The following is a 15381-nucleotide window of genomic DNA, read 5'->3' on the forward strand; positions in this document are numbered from 1 at the left end:
ATCAGGTTCCGTGCTTGTGTTAGTGCAACAAATCGCAGATTCAGAAGAAATGTGGCTGCATTACCCACTATTTTTTTACTTCCAAAATGTTGCATATACCGAGGAACCAATTTTTTTTGTTTGATCACAATGTTTTCTTAGTCAGTTTGAGATAACAACTTCCTTGTTGTATAAATTGTGCAGTTAATGGATCAAGTTCAAATCTCAGGCAGACCCAGAGCTCGCATTGATTTCGGCACAAGTTGTGCAGTACATGACAGAGTGCTGAATTTTACTGTGTGGGATAGCTGAAGTAAATTTTCTCACTGCTTGCTCTACACTTACAGCTTGTTCCTTTGGAGTAGCAGAATGTAGTGATTTTCCCAATGTTCTCATTGATATATTTCAGTTAGTGTTGTGCATCTGAAGCCAAGGATTGTTCAGGGGTGCAGTACGAGCCCATTGAGAGAGAAAATTTAGCCAGTTGACTTGAATGTGGATAAAATGGACACTAGAACTCTACATTTGCATATAATGAGTCCAAACGTTCTCAGTAGGTATGTGCAGAAAGGTGAGCACATCACATTTGCTTGCTTTATTCCTTTTGTTATAACTGTACAGGCATTACTCTTTGTAGTATTGTGCTGTTGGTTTGTTAGATTTTTTTTTTTATTTCTTATTTAGCAGTATTATAGTTTAAGGGCTTTAAAATATTTGTCACTCTACTGCAGAAAGAGTTGCCAACTGGATATCATGCATGTAAAACTAGAACACGAGCCTTTAAATAGCAAAACCATCAATTTAGTAACAATTTAGTGTGGCAAATGGCAGAATACACAAAAAGAATGCAAATCTGAACACCTATAGCATGCATCTTTTGGTATTTATATTGAATAAGTGCAAAGCACAAAAGGCAAATAAACACATACAGCTTTTAAGCACCTAAACTGGTTTGAAATGGAAAAGCTGTTTTCTGGTTTTTTTCTGTTACATGGTTTACGCTTTAAAAAAAAAGTGTGGGGTGGGGGGAAGATCAGAGAAGTTTTTATGAGCATTTATTTTGTTTTCTGGATCTCAGAATTCCATTATGTAGCAGGATGCTTTCCAGTATCTGCCTTCTCAGTATCTGGAAAGGCAGATGTTGCTGCAGCAGGAGCAATTACACTGATTTGCAGTACAGTAAAAAAATAATCTGTTCTTTCTGCCTCTGTCTAAAAAGGTCAGCCATGCAGCTCTGGTGTGGGCTTGTCAACAGAAGAGATGAGACGGGGAAGTTAAGTTTGTTCAACAAAGGGAGTGTAGTAATGTACAGGTAGGAAATCTCCATTTCAGGAATAAAATGAGTAAATTTGCTTAACCAACTGCACTGAAGAATTCCACTTGCTTGGCTTTACCTCACAATTGTCCACAAACCAGCCCTTGCTGAAAGGTAGGGACTTTTCCTAGGTTTGGTGGGTTGTTAGTTGCTTACCCAGATCACTCTGTCCTGTAGGATGTTGAGTCCAAAGGTGGAAGAGGCAGTGGAGACTAGAGCCCTGTAGGCTTTTGTAGAAGAGCCTTTCTGACTTGTAGCTTTTTAAAAGGTACGTGACAGAATCCCCTGAGAATTGTGCTCTCACAGTTCTTTTTCAGTTCCCTGCTTACCCTGTGTAGGCCACAGCAAAGTGTAACTGATGTGACCCAAGATTAAACCTATGATACAGCCTTGGTTTAAACTGATGCTTAGAGAGTTTATCTTGAGTTTTCAGAGATAATGTGTTTCTACTTTAGAGAATATTTGAGACTTCCTTGCAAAGAGAACATGCAAGTGAAATTTAAGAACTGAAAGACTGACTTGCACTAGAGCATCTTTAGCAGAATAAGGCCAGCAGAGATGCAGGGTGTGTGTGTGCTGCGTGTATCCATGCTACCACATAGAGAGCATGCCATGATACTCAAGAAGGGCAAGGGTTTTGAACATCTCTGGAAGGTCACAGTATTTTTTATCTCATGATGGAGCTCATGGTCTTGTCAGACTCCTCAATTCTATGGAACCAAATTGTCCTGTGATTTTGAGCAACTTTAAAGAGCTAGTATGGTAATAATTCACATTTTAGAAATCAAATTCAAGCTCCTGTGTTGTAAGAGCCCTGATCTGTGACCAGCAAGAATGAGAATAAGTTGTATTTTGTTGGTTTGTATCTTTTTTACTTGGTCCTTCCTCGTTTAGGGACCTGCTGCACGTAACCTGACTCCTAACCTGTTTGGGGCAGGAGCAGCCTTTCCTACCTTGCTTCAGTTGGGCTCAGATCCTTGTTTGCAGCTCTAAGAGATGGCTGTAATAGAAAGTAACAGTCTGACCCTGGTTTAGGGTCATGAGTAGCTGCCCAAAATATTTAGTATTTTTAGGACTTGGATCTCTAAAAATTTTGTTTCTTGTTTCCTTTGTGATTCAGCATCATAACCAGTTTCATTCTGTGTTTTACTTCTGTGTGTATGCATATAACAGCTAGGCAGTGCAACTTTCTGTATTTTTATAGCAATTCCGTCCTGTGGACACAATTGCATGTGCTAACAGGAACTCGTTTTTGACACAAACTCACCCTTCAGGTGTAAGCAACTTGCTTAAGTTACAGGGAGATTGTAACCTCCATTATCCATCATCAGATAAATACCTTTAGTTATTGCAGTATATAATAAATCCATTTAGACCATCTTTTATAAAAGAATTAAATATGTGAGGCTGGGCTCAAACAGCAGTGCGTGCCAGCAAGAGTGAAAACGACATGTAATATATTTTATGTACATGCATTTGTTTAGGATGATGACTGTCTTCATAATCCTGTGTGTGCAAACCTGGTACCTCCAGATGGGCCAGAGCTTCTGGCAGGTTTTGAAAGCTTCAATGATAAGTTACCAACCACAAGTTATAGCAGTATGCAGAGCCTGCTCCTCGCTAGTTTTGCCCACTGCCACACCCACAGCTCACGTCACCATCTAAACTGGTGCCTGTGTGGATACATTGCTTCATCAAGCTGCATAAGCTGTGACACAGCTAGTCTTAATTACACTGCTTTTTAAAAATCATTCAGTGTTGTAGTCCATGTATCTCTAGAATTGTTCCGCCCCTCGATTGTGTGCAGATCATGTTTCATTAAAAGTGCTGATGAGCATCCAGGACTCTGAAGGCAGCAGTTTTGTGCAAGATAAGAATGTTCCTTAAAGAAACTGATGGAGGATAGAGCTCCAGAGTTCCTGGCAGACGCTGACAGCATAAGATGTCACTGTAGTCTAGTCTGAAATTGTATGTCTGAAGGAGAATTGGATGTCCTTGACTTTACAAGAAGTTTTTGCACTGAAGAAACTTAATAGTGGGTTAGAGACTGCTTTCAGGACCTGTGTAGATATGTTTGTTTCTGTTCAGTTCCACTAATATGACTGGAGCAATTAGGTTTTCTCTACAAGTGAGTGTGGATTGAAGCACGGTACATTAGAGGAAGAAATTTTATTTATCTGGTGAACCTGTGATCTGCACCCATCAGTTCTGAATGCCTTTGTTTCCTGAACTGCTTGGAAATCAGGGAGATGGATGGTGTAAGCTGTACGACATAACTGGTTCCAAAGGAGTCTCTGTTTGGAAGCTGTGTGTTCCAAAGCTGTTGGTTCACTTGTAGAGGGCTCTTTGAAACCTGCAGTTGACAAAGGTCATGAAGTCCTTGATGTAATGAAATATGCAAAATGTCTCATATGAATGATTTCCATACTCTTGCAAAATCTGTTTTTATTGTTGAGGCCTTTTGCAGTGTAGGCTCCTGTCAGTAGGGAACAGGTTGGAAGTTGGGAGGCCAGGACACTAAGACTGCACGTGATGCCCTGAAATACATTCCACAGTTGTAACCACAATATTAAATACAAACCCAACACAATTCTTGGCAGATAACTGACTGATCGCTACTTTGGGGGGAAAAAAAATCACTGGATATTTTAGTGGGCAAGTCCAGTGGACTAAGATTTTCCCATTTCAAAAAGTGGAAGAATCTTACCTCTGTCTTCCATTTCCTTTCATCTTCATTTCACAGTAAAAAACAACAAATGCAGAAAGAATCTTGTGAAATACATTTCTGTTTGTAAGTAGGCAGTTATCAAATGCTGTCTTTCATTCCTATGTGACCCTGAGAGATGTGGGAGATGGATTTATTTAATTGGGAAATGGAGGGCTAATTTACATATGGAAATTCACTAACATTTAGCATACCAAACTTATTTTCCACACATGCATGGCCCTTATACAATCAGACTGTGAACTGGAAATGTATACACCTAAATATTTGGAATGGCTATTCTGGTGTGTAGCCTTGTGTAGACAGACTCTTAGGTTTGAATTACTGTTGCAGGAGTTGGTGAAATCAAATCTAAACCTAAAGGAGAATAAGACAATGAAAGGAGCCCTTTAAGAGTGCAAGTAGAGGTGTAGCAAGAGCACAAAGATCTTTGAGGTACATGTGCTTTGGCAAAGATACACAATTTCATCTGTGAACCCAATATGAGAAGTTAAGGTTAAAAATCCTCTTAGATATCCACTCCTTTGTTTGTTCTGTATATATTGAGTGAACAGAATATTTTCTGTTTAAAGGAATACTTTGTATTTGCAGCTGTAGGTGTTTCTTCAGGTAAGGATGTATCTTGTGTTGCTAGTGCAGCAAAGTGACTCTGTGACGTTGGACTTTATCCTTGTGCGTCCCTTCCAACTCAGAATATTCTGTGATAAATAAGGTTTGTTACTTCTTGCAATGCATGTTTAATGAAATCACAGTTATACCTAGAAATCCCAATGTCCCTAGATCCCACGAGTTCTGTGTGTCTGGAGATGTGTACATCTTTATTAAAATGCAAGGGGTACAGATAAAGATAACTCACATTATGTGCTATTAAGAATTAGCTGTTGAAAATTGGTGTATGAATAGCACTAGTCTGTAAACTTAAGTCAGTAAAGTATAAAATTGTTTTAAATAAATGGCAAAGGAAGAGCAGACATGGGACAATGGGGGCTGTTGGTATCAGGGAACAAGCAAGATGCTTGAAGGAAATTGTCCTTTCAAAAAAAAGGTGAATTATTTGTTGAAAATCAGTTAGCAGTTTAGATTTTCTTTATAGTGCCCAAGGTTTAAGTTATGTTTCTCATGTCTGAAAGTAATTGACAGTGGAATATTTGCACTGTGGGACCACATCAGCCTATGAACTCATTTGAAAAAAGAGTCAAAAGATGTATTACAACAAATTCAGTCTGGCTTGTGAGAAAATATATTCTAAAATTGTGATTGAAATTAAAATTGAAAATCTTTTATAAAAGAAGGTTTTATTGAGGAGATATAATTTGGGATGTTTTGTTTACCTTCACTTATTTAATTAATTTTTTGAACAACCTACCTGTATTGCTTCTGACTTTCTTAGAAGCAGAGACTTGAAACTTTCACATTCTCAAAGACTGAACAGGACTATTTGTATTTACTAATACTACATTTGTGCACAGCTCCTTTCATTTTGAAACTATAGCATACTACTTAGGTTACTGCTTAATTCCCTTCTGATTTCACCTCTTAGTGAGGGTGGCTTAGATAAATTTAGGTGATGACTTCATTTGGACCAGAGTACACATCACTTTCAAGGTGAGGTTGTATCTTTTTTTTCCCCCTAATTCCACACTCCAGAAAATAGCAATCCTTGTGGTATCTACCCTGAGACAAACATTTCCTTTTTTCCCCTCTAGATAGTTGCTACTCCCCTTCAGTGGGAAGCCATACTCTGTTCATAACATCAGTGATATGAGCCTCTAATGGTATCTTAGAGCTTGTTAGAAAATACAAACGCTGGCATTTGGTAAAGAAGTCTTCTGGATATTGTTGAATAACCAAAACCACTGGGGGAAAGAAGCTCAGAATTTTGCACAGTGAGGGTATTTGTTCTGAATTTTATCTCTCAGTTGCTATAAATAATAACCATTTTCATAATAGATGACTTGCAGTCTGTAAAAGCAGGTCATTCCAATTATTACCTTCTTTCTCTTCCTGCTGTTTCAATGGCAGGAGATTTTTAGCATCCAACAGCATTGCAGGCATTTTTAGGTGGATGTGACCACTTCATGGGTGCAAGATAAGAGGAAAGCTCCACTGGGGTATAGCAAGCTTTGTGTCCTTTGGGAAGGCAGGATTTTAAAGGCCAAACCAACAGTTACCGTGGGTTTTGTAGCCCCATTCCTGCCTCCCAGCCGGAGCACAGCCTTATTTCACTTGTATAAAATGACAGTGGTTAAGTGCACGTTAGGGGATGGGGAGAACTGCACTTGAGAAGTTTCTTCTTTGGTTGAGAGAAGTCCAGGGGAGCAGAACAGCCTATTGAACCTGCTCACTGACCCCAGTTGGTCTCTGAACTTTGGGTTGTCACAAGCAGTCCGTGGGTTGTAGGTTGGCAGTTTTCACATGCAGCTGTGGTGTTAACACAAACAGCAGCAGCTTTTCAACACAAACACTCTGGAGACCTGTTCTTGCAATTAGCTGTTGATTAGCTACCTACTCAAAAGGCAGGCTGCTGGATCTCCCTGGATGCATTCCATGTGTTTCATTTTGCAGCTCATACTGGTGTCTTGGAATTGACCAAAGTTTGGGATAATTAAAATACAGGCATATACTCCCATAAAATGGTAAGGAAGGCAGACCATTGCAGGCCTGCTAATGGTAGTGAGAATCTATATGGGCTTGAGGTTTCATTTTTCTCCACTCTTGCAAGATTTGGGTCACAATGTTGAGGTCAGGACCCTTAGAAGCAAGCAAGGCATCTTGCTTGAGCCTCCCTAAGAGAGTATTTGTTTTACCAGAGATGTTATTTGAAGCATCCCTTGGATATGTGATACCACTTTTGAATTTACTGTCAGTTCACTGAATTACACTTGCCTGTTTGTTTTTTTATTTTGGATTGGTTTGTGTGTTTTGTTTTGTGTTTTAATGCAGGTAGATAAAGTATGCTTAATATTTTTTTTCCTAGCATCATCCAGGGATTCTGGGGAAGGGAATTAATTTTATTTATCAGGCAGTGCATTTTTTTTCTGGTGGCTCTGCAGAGTCCTTTTTACTTTTAGGAACAGAGACTTGCTGCTTCCTTCCTGTACCTTGACTGGTTGAGTATGGCTAGATTTGTTTATTTTCTTTTCCAGAATGCCTTCCATTTGGTACTCCAACAGCATCTGTTCCCTCATTTTCAGTATCAGTAACAGTGTCTGTTACCAGACTGGGGCTTGGCTGAAGCTGTCTCTTTCAGGAGAGGAGCCTCCCTTGCCAGTGGAGATCGCTGCCACCATTCCATTACCCTGACCAAAGTCTCTGCTCCTTAAGTCTCAGAATAGCAAGCCAGAGAGGTGGAATAATTTAAGTAGTTGCCTTGTTTCATTCCTCTTCTAAACATGGAAATCGGAGCCTGCAAACATTCGTAAGATGAAACGTTGGCACAGACGTGGTAATTTCTGCGAAACTGCAGATGTGACTACTTTGTTATGAAACTGCTGGGAGCTTCAAGAATTAGTGTAACAAATCCTGTGACTAAAAAGCATGTAATGGCTATTTTATTGTGCTGGTGATTGCTTTTGCGCTTCAGAGTCTGTTTGGAATGGTCACGTAATTAAAATAGTTATTATTTTCCTTTAAATTAGAAGAGGACTTCTCTCATACTGCATGATGCCTGACTTGCACCGACAGACACAAGGAGCCGAGTGCCCAAATGCTGTCTGTATTTTAGCCTGATAGTTATTGTTTTAGACCGTGTTATCAGATGGTGCTCTGTTCTTTGTGGTAAATTACTGCAAGCACGTGTAACATTCTCCATGCTATGTACATTTTCTATCATCCCTAATTTCTTAACTGGGTCCCCAAAGCAGGCACTGCCATTTGCTCTTTTATCTCCTTTGAGCTTTTTGCATCGTTTACAAGTAGGAAAAAACATGATCCCTTTGAATTTCCTATGAGCTCTCTAGCACTGTAACCCCTCAGACTCCTGATTGGAAGTGCTGTAGATCTGGAATGTAGTTTTGGCCATGGTCACAGGTTTGTGTGCTGCCAGTGGGCAGCAGATCACAAATGGAGATTCAGTGCTCTAAAGTTATGTAGTGATGCTAAATAATGAACCAGCAATTAAGCAACCATGTTTTATCTGCAGTGTAGTCTGTGCAACTCAGAACATCAATTTTTCAGTCTGTTATCCATGAGTAGATTAGATTACATTATATTGGTTTAAATTGAGAACTGTTGCTTTGTGTTAGCCCTGGGCATGACTTTAACATTAAACTTACTAACTTTAATAAAGGGGATTTTTAACCCCCCCAAAAAATGGTGCCAGTGGTAAGATACTGATTTAGGCACGATGCTGATTCCAGTGTTTAGACAGAAGAGCTTATTGTCTATGCATCCAGGATTTAGAAAAAGATTCTCTTCTGCTTGGCAAGCTTGCTTCAAAGTCCTGCTAATGCTAACTCTGGCTTCACTGTGTTCTGTCACAGTCTAATGGCCTGGGATTTGTAAAGCTGTGCCTATGAGATTGCTGATTACACTGGGAAGAGAAGGCAGTCCAAAGCTAGCTGGGATAGTATCTGCTGTCATTTGGGAATTTGCTTTATTAAGGCGTTCAGCTTACTCCCTTGGTCGTTGATGCTGAACAGAAATTGAGGGTAGGGTCTCTAAGCTAATTTATTGTCTGTCCTTGAAACCAGATGTTTATTCCTTTTTGGAATATAGAGTTTCCTATCTGTCTACAAGCTTTTCTTCCTTCTTTTTTTCTCAGCTGATACCAATCTCTGCTGCTCTGTGCATGGCTTCCACCCTGTCCATCTGTGTCCGTCACCTCTCCAGCCCAAGTGTCAGCTCCTGTAGCTTTGTATTTCTCTTCCTCTCAGAAAGAGCTGAGTAACCTTCTGCCACAAAGGTTTCAAACCAGGGAAGTACAAACTGCCCTCTTTGTCCACTACATCCTGTCAGATTAGCAGCTTCTGATTGATAGTGATATTGCCAAATATGAAAGAAGCAGCTTTTCCCCAGGAGCTGTGGAATCCCTTGGTTGTTAAGGGACTTCATCGCAGGCTGAAATGAGCTGATGGCCCACCACCACAGGATATATGAGAGTAATTTGCTTCTGGTTTTTTTGTTCCTCCTCTGCAACTGATTGCTATGGACATCATTGTGATTCTGAGAACACAGCAGGTATTCGGAAACATCATCCTGATGTCCTGGAAAATGCCTCGTTAATCCATCCAGCCATTTTTAGGCCTTTTCCAGGAATACTGAACTTAAGCATTGCATTTACCTGGTTGCAATTGCTAATTTTCTTCCTTGGTTGCTGCATGATTTTAGGAGCTGATGCTTCATAAGTTATGAGGGGTTGAGATGAGCAAAAATCTGCGATCTTGCTAATGTGTCAAGCTAGATAAAGCCTTGCTTGCTTGTCATAGTGATTTGCATGGTATTGGTCTTTTTCCCCAGAGAAGCATTTTTTTCCTGTTGTTTGAGAACAGGTCTCAGACCTCAGATCAGTGTAAATTTCAGAGCTTCTCTGCTGTGCTAATCCCTCATTGCATTGTTTTGGAGCTGCTAATTGATGGTAATTCTGGATGCTTAACACATTTTATCTGAGGATTCTTAAACCTTTTTCTGGCAGACTCAGTGACACTGGTTGATGCGGGGAATGGTTTTGGGGAAGCAAAGGGATTGGAAGGCGGAAGAAGCTGTTTCTCTTTTGTGCCTTTTGTGTGCAGTGGAGCCATGAAAAGCAAGAGCTGGAAAGGGTGAGAGAGTGATTGTTCCAATCCCCCTCTGCACCTACCAGGCTTTCATATTTGAAGAGTATGATGCAGAAGCAGAGCTCCATCTGCTGATGTTCCCTTTTATGTGAGATAGCTCCTCAAAGAAGGGGGTCTTACATAAATGACTTTGCTATCTGTGGACATGTTGTTAACGACTGCACAGAAAAGGAAAAGTGAGAAATCAAGTCAGTTCCAGGGCTGGAGAAACTAAGCACCCCTTTTAGTTGTATGTGAGTCATCATTTCTAAGCAAGGTTTAGCATCTTCACAAAATTTGGACCAAGATAACTTCAGACATTTACCCCAAAATGAAGCTTGGTTTTTCTTCATGTGGAACTTGGATGGCAGAGGGAACAAGGTCAGATTATGTGGTGTTGGCTGGCAAGTAGGGAAATTTCAAGGCCTGTCCACAAAGGCATAGGTATTTTTTTCTGTCTGGAAGGATTCTGATACTCAGCTGAGGGGCAAAATCTGCTCTTCTGTTTTGGTTTGAAGTGGTGTCTAGGGAAGAGGAAAACAGTATTGGCAGCAGCTTCATTTGCTTTGAGCATTATGTCTGTCTATCCCCTGGAGAACTCATTAATTTTTAAGGCTGTGGTAGCAGTAGGCTAAATGGATACAATAGTGATACCCTGATGGTTTGAGACAGTGCATTCATCCTTTTGGGATAAGCAGTTCTGCTCCCTTCAGAGATTGTGTCACCCCAAGATTGCTGGGTCAGTCTAACCTGAGAAAGCAGCTGTTTAGCAAACAGGAAGATGCCATTTGCTATAATAATGGAAACAAGAAAACTGTTGTTTTTAGAGCATTGTGTGCTCTTTTTAGAGCATTGACTGCTCTCTGATTGAATCCTCCTTAAGATTAATTTACCATGCTACTAAACTCCACCTGTTTGTAGAAAAGGGGTTTATACAAGAAGGTGAGGCTCACCATCGTTTATGCTAGGGAGACAATAGTCTGTGAAAGATAAGGTTCTGAGTGACACTGGTTTCTCCTGAGCAACTGCTAGTCAGGATGAGTGTTGATTTGTTGACTTACAGGGTCTTAATATTGTAAATGGATAAGCTTTTCAAATGTGGATATGTTAAGGGCAGTCATGTTTCAGGTACATGCATATATGGCCCTTTTGTTGCTTGAGATGTCCAAATACTTAACAAAATCAAGTAAAATTAAGACAATACTGTCCTACTGTGGGAAGTCTTACATCAGACAGGGTGGGGAGCTCCTGAGTCCTGACAAGCAGGGAAGGCTGTGGCACGGCCCTGGAGTCCTGGTACCAGTTTGTTGTCACCTGTCACATAGCCACAATGCATGGAGCAGGATAAAAGGGGGATCCTTGCATGCCCCACTGTTGGGGCTGTGGTTCACAAGTGGGACAGACCTGGCTGCAGCCGGGGCCTGAGGCATTCTGCAGGCAGTTCTTGGGTACACGTGCTCAGCTGTGAAGGTACCAGGAATATTGAAGGATACAGGACACTGAGAGGCACTTAGGACAGTGAAGGGTGGAGGCAGTTAACTGATGAACCTCCATTTGGTACTGAAAGCACTTACTGGCTTTACTTTCAGCTTACCATCCTTACTTTTAACCCTACTGGCCTTACCTGAGTACTGAGACGATTTAATGCAGATTTGGATGGTTGTGAAGTGCCTCTGTCTGGTCTGTCCATTCTCTTAACAATGTCTAATGCTGCTTCCCCTCTGCACTATTGCAATCCATTTCCAAGAACTAGAAGTCAGAAGTGTGCAGTCTGTTCCAGCTGATGGGGTTGGAAGCAGTAGGGGCTCCAAATTAGATGCTATATAGCTTCTAGTTAAAAAAACAATGCCAAGATACCGTGAAATACTCCCCATATAAACATCAAGGGGAGAATAATGCTCCATCTAACGCAAATTATATTCAGTGCATAAAGCTCTTATATGTGCTGTATATTTCATCATGTTTGCAAGTTTATAGGGCTTATCTTCCAGGCTCTGGACTGTAAACGTCATCAGCCCTGTGATTCAAGAAAGATCAAGCTCTTTAATCCAAGAATAACAGAGAAAATATAGATGGACAGTGATCCAGACCACAGAAACAGCTTTGTGCTTTAAGACCCATGGATGTAAATGTGTACTCAGACACTGGGGATCCTTCATTCTTTGGAGGGATGCTGTCAACTCGTGTCCCACTGAGATTAGACTCAAGGGCACTTACTACCTGCAGGATTCAGCCTTAAATGCCTGCCAAAATGTTCTCTGCCTTTGTAACTTGCAATGGTTCAAAGCTTCTCCTTTTTTCCAAATTTTTTTTTTTTAATTTTTAAAATTAAAACAGTAGAAATTCATTCTACTGTGGTACTAACACTTTCTCCCCACTTCCCTCCCAGAGTCACTCTTCCTGGACTGGAACCCTCGGTATAATTTTTCAGTATGTTCCAGGTTTGTTTTGCTAACATAGGAGGGATTTAAAACCTAAAGGCTGGCAAAACCTTAACTAGCCTATTACAAATGTGTCACTATTCATTAAGGACTCTCTAGGGTGCAGTATGTTCCTTGGTGGATTGGCTTCCTGGAAATTTAATGGCAGTTTGTGAATTGGCATCCAATTTTGTTTTTAGTCTATCTCCTGCTACTATAGAAAGCAATTTTGGTTCTGATAATTTGAGAAATTCTCTTTTGCTTTGCTTTACTTTCATGTTGTACTTTAGGCAGGAGGATGAGTCAGCTGGTGCGATCTTTGAGAAATAGTACAAAGAAAGATTTCTTTGAGTCCACTTACTTTTCTAGAAATTAAGAAGGATATTTATGCCCAGCCATCTGTAAGCAGTTGAATTCCTATCTCACCTATTGGTGAAGTTCAGTTAAGTTCAGGAAAGGCACCTGAGACTTGTATGTAATTCTAGCTTTATTTCTTTCCAATAACTTTATGGAGGTTGAGATAAGAATTGTAGAGTGCTATGGGATTTACTTAGTTCCTGTTACATCTGGAGGGGAGATTATTTTGATTCATCACATGAAAGTGTTGGATTGTTTTTATTGTGGCATGCTGCAGTATTCAGCAGTATTTACACACTGTCCATAGAGCATTTTTGTGTAACAACTTTCTAAATAACTTCATGTATGGGCATAGTCAGTCTGGAATAGTTATTGTTTAAATACTCACCCTTTTATACTGTGACATAACTTGTATCTGTAGGAAAATTCATAAATGTTACATAGTTTTGGGGAGCTCCAGCTGTAAGACCCAAAGTGGCCTGTGTAGAAGAAATTATTTTGTGTAGAATTGCTTAGATAAAATATCAGCTTTTATAAGATCAACCCCCCTTAAAAATTATCACTTTGTTTTCAGCTTGTTTCTTGTCAAATACTTTCCAGTCACTTAATTTAAATGCTTAAGTGAGAACCAATATTTCTTATAAAAATCTTTGGTTTTTTAAGAGAGAGTAAATGAGTTAGTGGGTCATTTAAAATGCTTCACTCTAAAAACAACTGTCCCTTTTAAAGAAATAAAATCCCCATGTGAATGAGTTTGATACAAGTTCTTAATGTGATCCTAAACCATCTAGCAAAAGTGCCTCTAAGTATCTCTCCGTGTTTCCACAAACCATTTGACGAGCTCTCTGGACGTATGCTGAATTCAAGTTCAAGTACCTGCATTTGTATGTTGCCTGTGATGCACCTCTGCTCTTTGTTACTTTTGTGACCTGTACTCTGGCTCACCTGGAAGCACACAGGCAGGCATACACCTTCTCTGAATCTGCTTAGAATTCCAAGACCAGGGCTGTACCACTAGGATTGAGGTTCATGTGGGTGAGAAGGGGCATTACATCAGTGGTTAATGTATGGATAAAGAAAGGGGAAAGTTGTGGCTGTGCAGAGAGGTGGATGCAGAACTGAGTAAAACTAGTAAAAGGGTGACAGGCCATGTGGCTGGATAATATCTCGTTTTCATATCGGATTTCTCTGATGCAACTGTGGTCTGCATCACAAGTGTCAGTGCCAATGGCCAGAAGCTCTCTGTGGCCTCTTAGAAAGATGACCTTGAAAGATTGTATGGATTTTGCTGGGGTTGCAAGACTGGACTCAAAACTGACTCTGTGGATCTGATATTCTTAATACTTCTAGGCAAAAGAATGTAGTAATTTTGATGCTTGCTGTTGAGCTTTGTGACATCCAGTTAGAGGGAATTATCCTTTCTGTGTGAAGACTGAGAGCTAAGGAAGCTATTGTGACCACTTGTAGTCGCAGGCTCTGTAGCAGAGTTTTCGTCTGTTATATGGGAGGCTTAGGTTTCACCAGTGGAGAATTTAATTTTCCTGTTTCATCAAGGTTGGATTTTTACAGAACTGTAACTCTGTGTACCTTGCAGAATCTGCATGAGAGCAGAGCTGATTTGTGTTGAGACAGATCTCCCACACGGCTGTGAAAACAAGTGCACAAATTCAGAGTAGCTGGGTGTAAATCTGAAGTAACTGTCATGGAGATTGATGTGCTCTCTAGGAGTTAATCTAGATTTACATCAGGGAAACTGTGACCAGAATCTCCCAGGATTCATCTTCGCTAGACTTTAGTGGCTCACTAAATTAATTGCCAATTAACTTGAGATGGTTGATTATTGTGGATGCTTCCCACATATTTCTTCTTACTGTCATCAAATTTAAAGACAGAGCTCCACTAGATCAGACCAGATCTTACCTGTTCTGAACTCCTGCTTGTCAAAAGCTGTTCCCTTCAGCTAGATACGAACACTTGAGTGCAGTCAGCAGACGTTACACCAACAAAGTAACTGCAGTACACTGCAGTCCTCAGGAATCTAAACTTGTGCAGATTTGGGTCAAACCAGCCAGGGCATGGCAGCCCATATTGCTGAAGGCAATTAGAATAAGCGAGGGGTTTAGAGAGGTCTTGCAAGGTAGTCCCAGATTAGCCTTGAAGGCTGGCCTTGCCAGTTTCTACAGTGGAGTGGAGCAGTGCGAGACTTCTCCTTGGCCATAAGCGCAGTAGTCAGTGTGAAGTGGTTTCACCACTGAGATATCCAAGCAGTGGCATTGAGCTACCTCCACTCAAAACACTTCTTCCCTTGTATGTCAGAAAGCAGGTGCTTTGGTGCTTTGTTAATTCTATACAAAGGAGGCTGTAACATGAAGTATCTCATGGTAAAATACCAGTTTGCAGTATTTAAGGACATCGGGAGGGAAATGCCTGGAGCTATTCCTTCAAAGTCTGACAACTTTGAGGCACCCTTACTCTTCAGATTACACCATCAACACTACACTAAAAAACACTTTTCTTGTATGTGTTTTGTAGGGCTTAAATGAAATTGGGTTTCCAAAAGGATGGGGTGTGTCTGATCCTGCTGTAGTCTGGGTGATGGAGTTTTATGACAGCCTTACTTGAAAACTAAATTTAGGTTCTGTTCCAGACCCCTCCGGAATGGAGGCAGAGCAGGACAGTTAAAGCAAACCAACTTGAGATCCTCTAATGCCCTTGAAAATAGTAAAAGGATCTGTGGCAGGGTTGAAAACAAAACTAAATTAGGCCTCTATTTAATAAAAGGTCCTTATTCTTAAATAAACATGTTAGGTCCTAACAGAGAACGTGCCTAAA

The 15381-nt window shown here is 40.5% G+C and overlaps 1 protein-coding gene across 6 annotated transcripts in view; it reads left to right on the forward strand.

The window, feature by feature from the left end:
- PTPN5 (protein tyrosine phosphatase non-receptor type 5) overlaps positions 1–15381 on the forward strand; it is an 85555-nt gene that overhangs the window by 1592 nt on the left and 68582 nt on the right. The window lies entirely within an intron of this gene.

This window comes from Corvus hawaiiensis, chromosome 6, assembly GCF_020740725.1.
Source record: "Corvus hawaiiensis isolate bCorHaw1 chromosome 6, bCorHaw1.pri.cur, whole genome shotgun sequence".
NCBI lineage: Eukaryota > Metazoa > Chordata > Aves > Passeriformes > Corvidae > Corvus > Corvus hawaiiensis.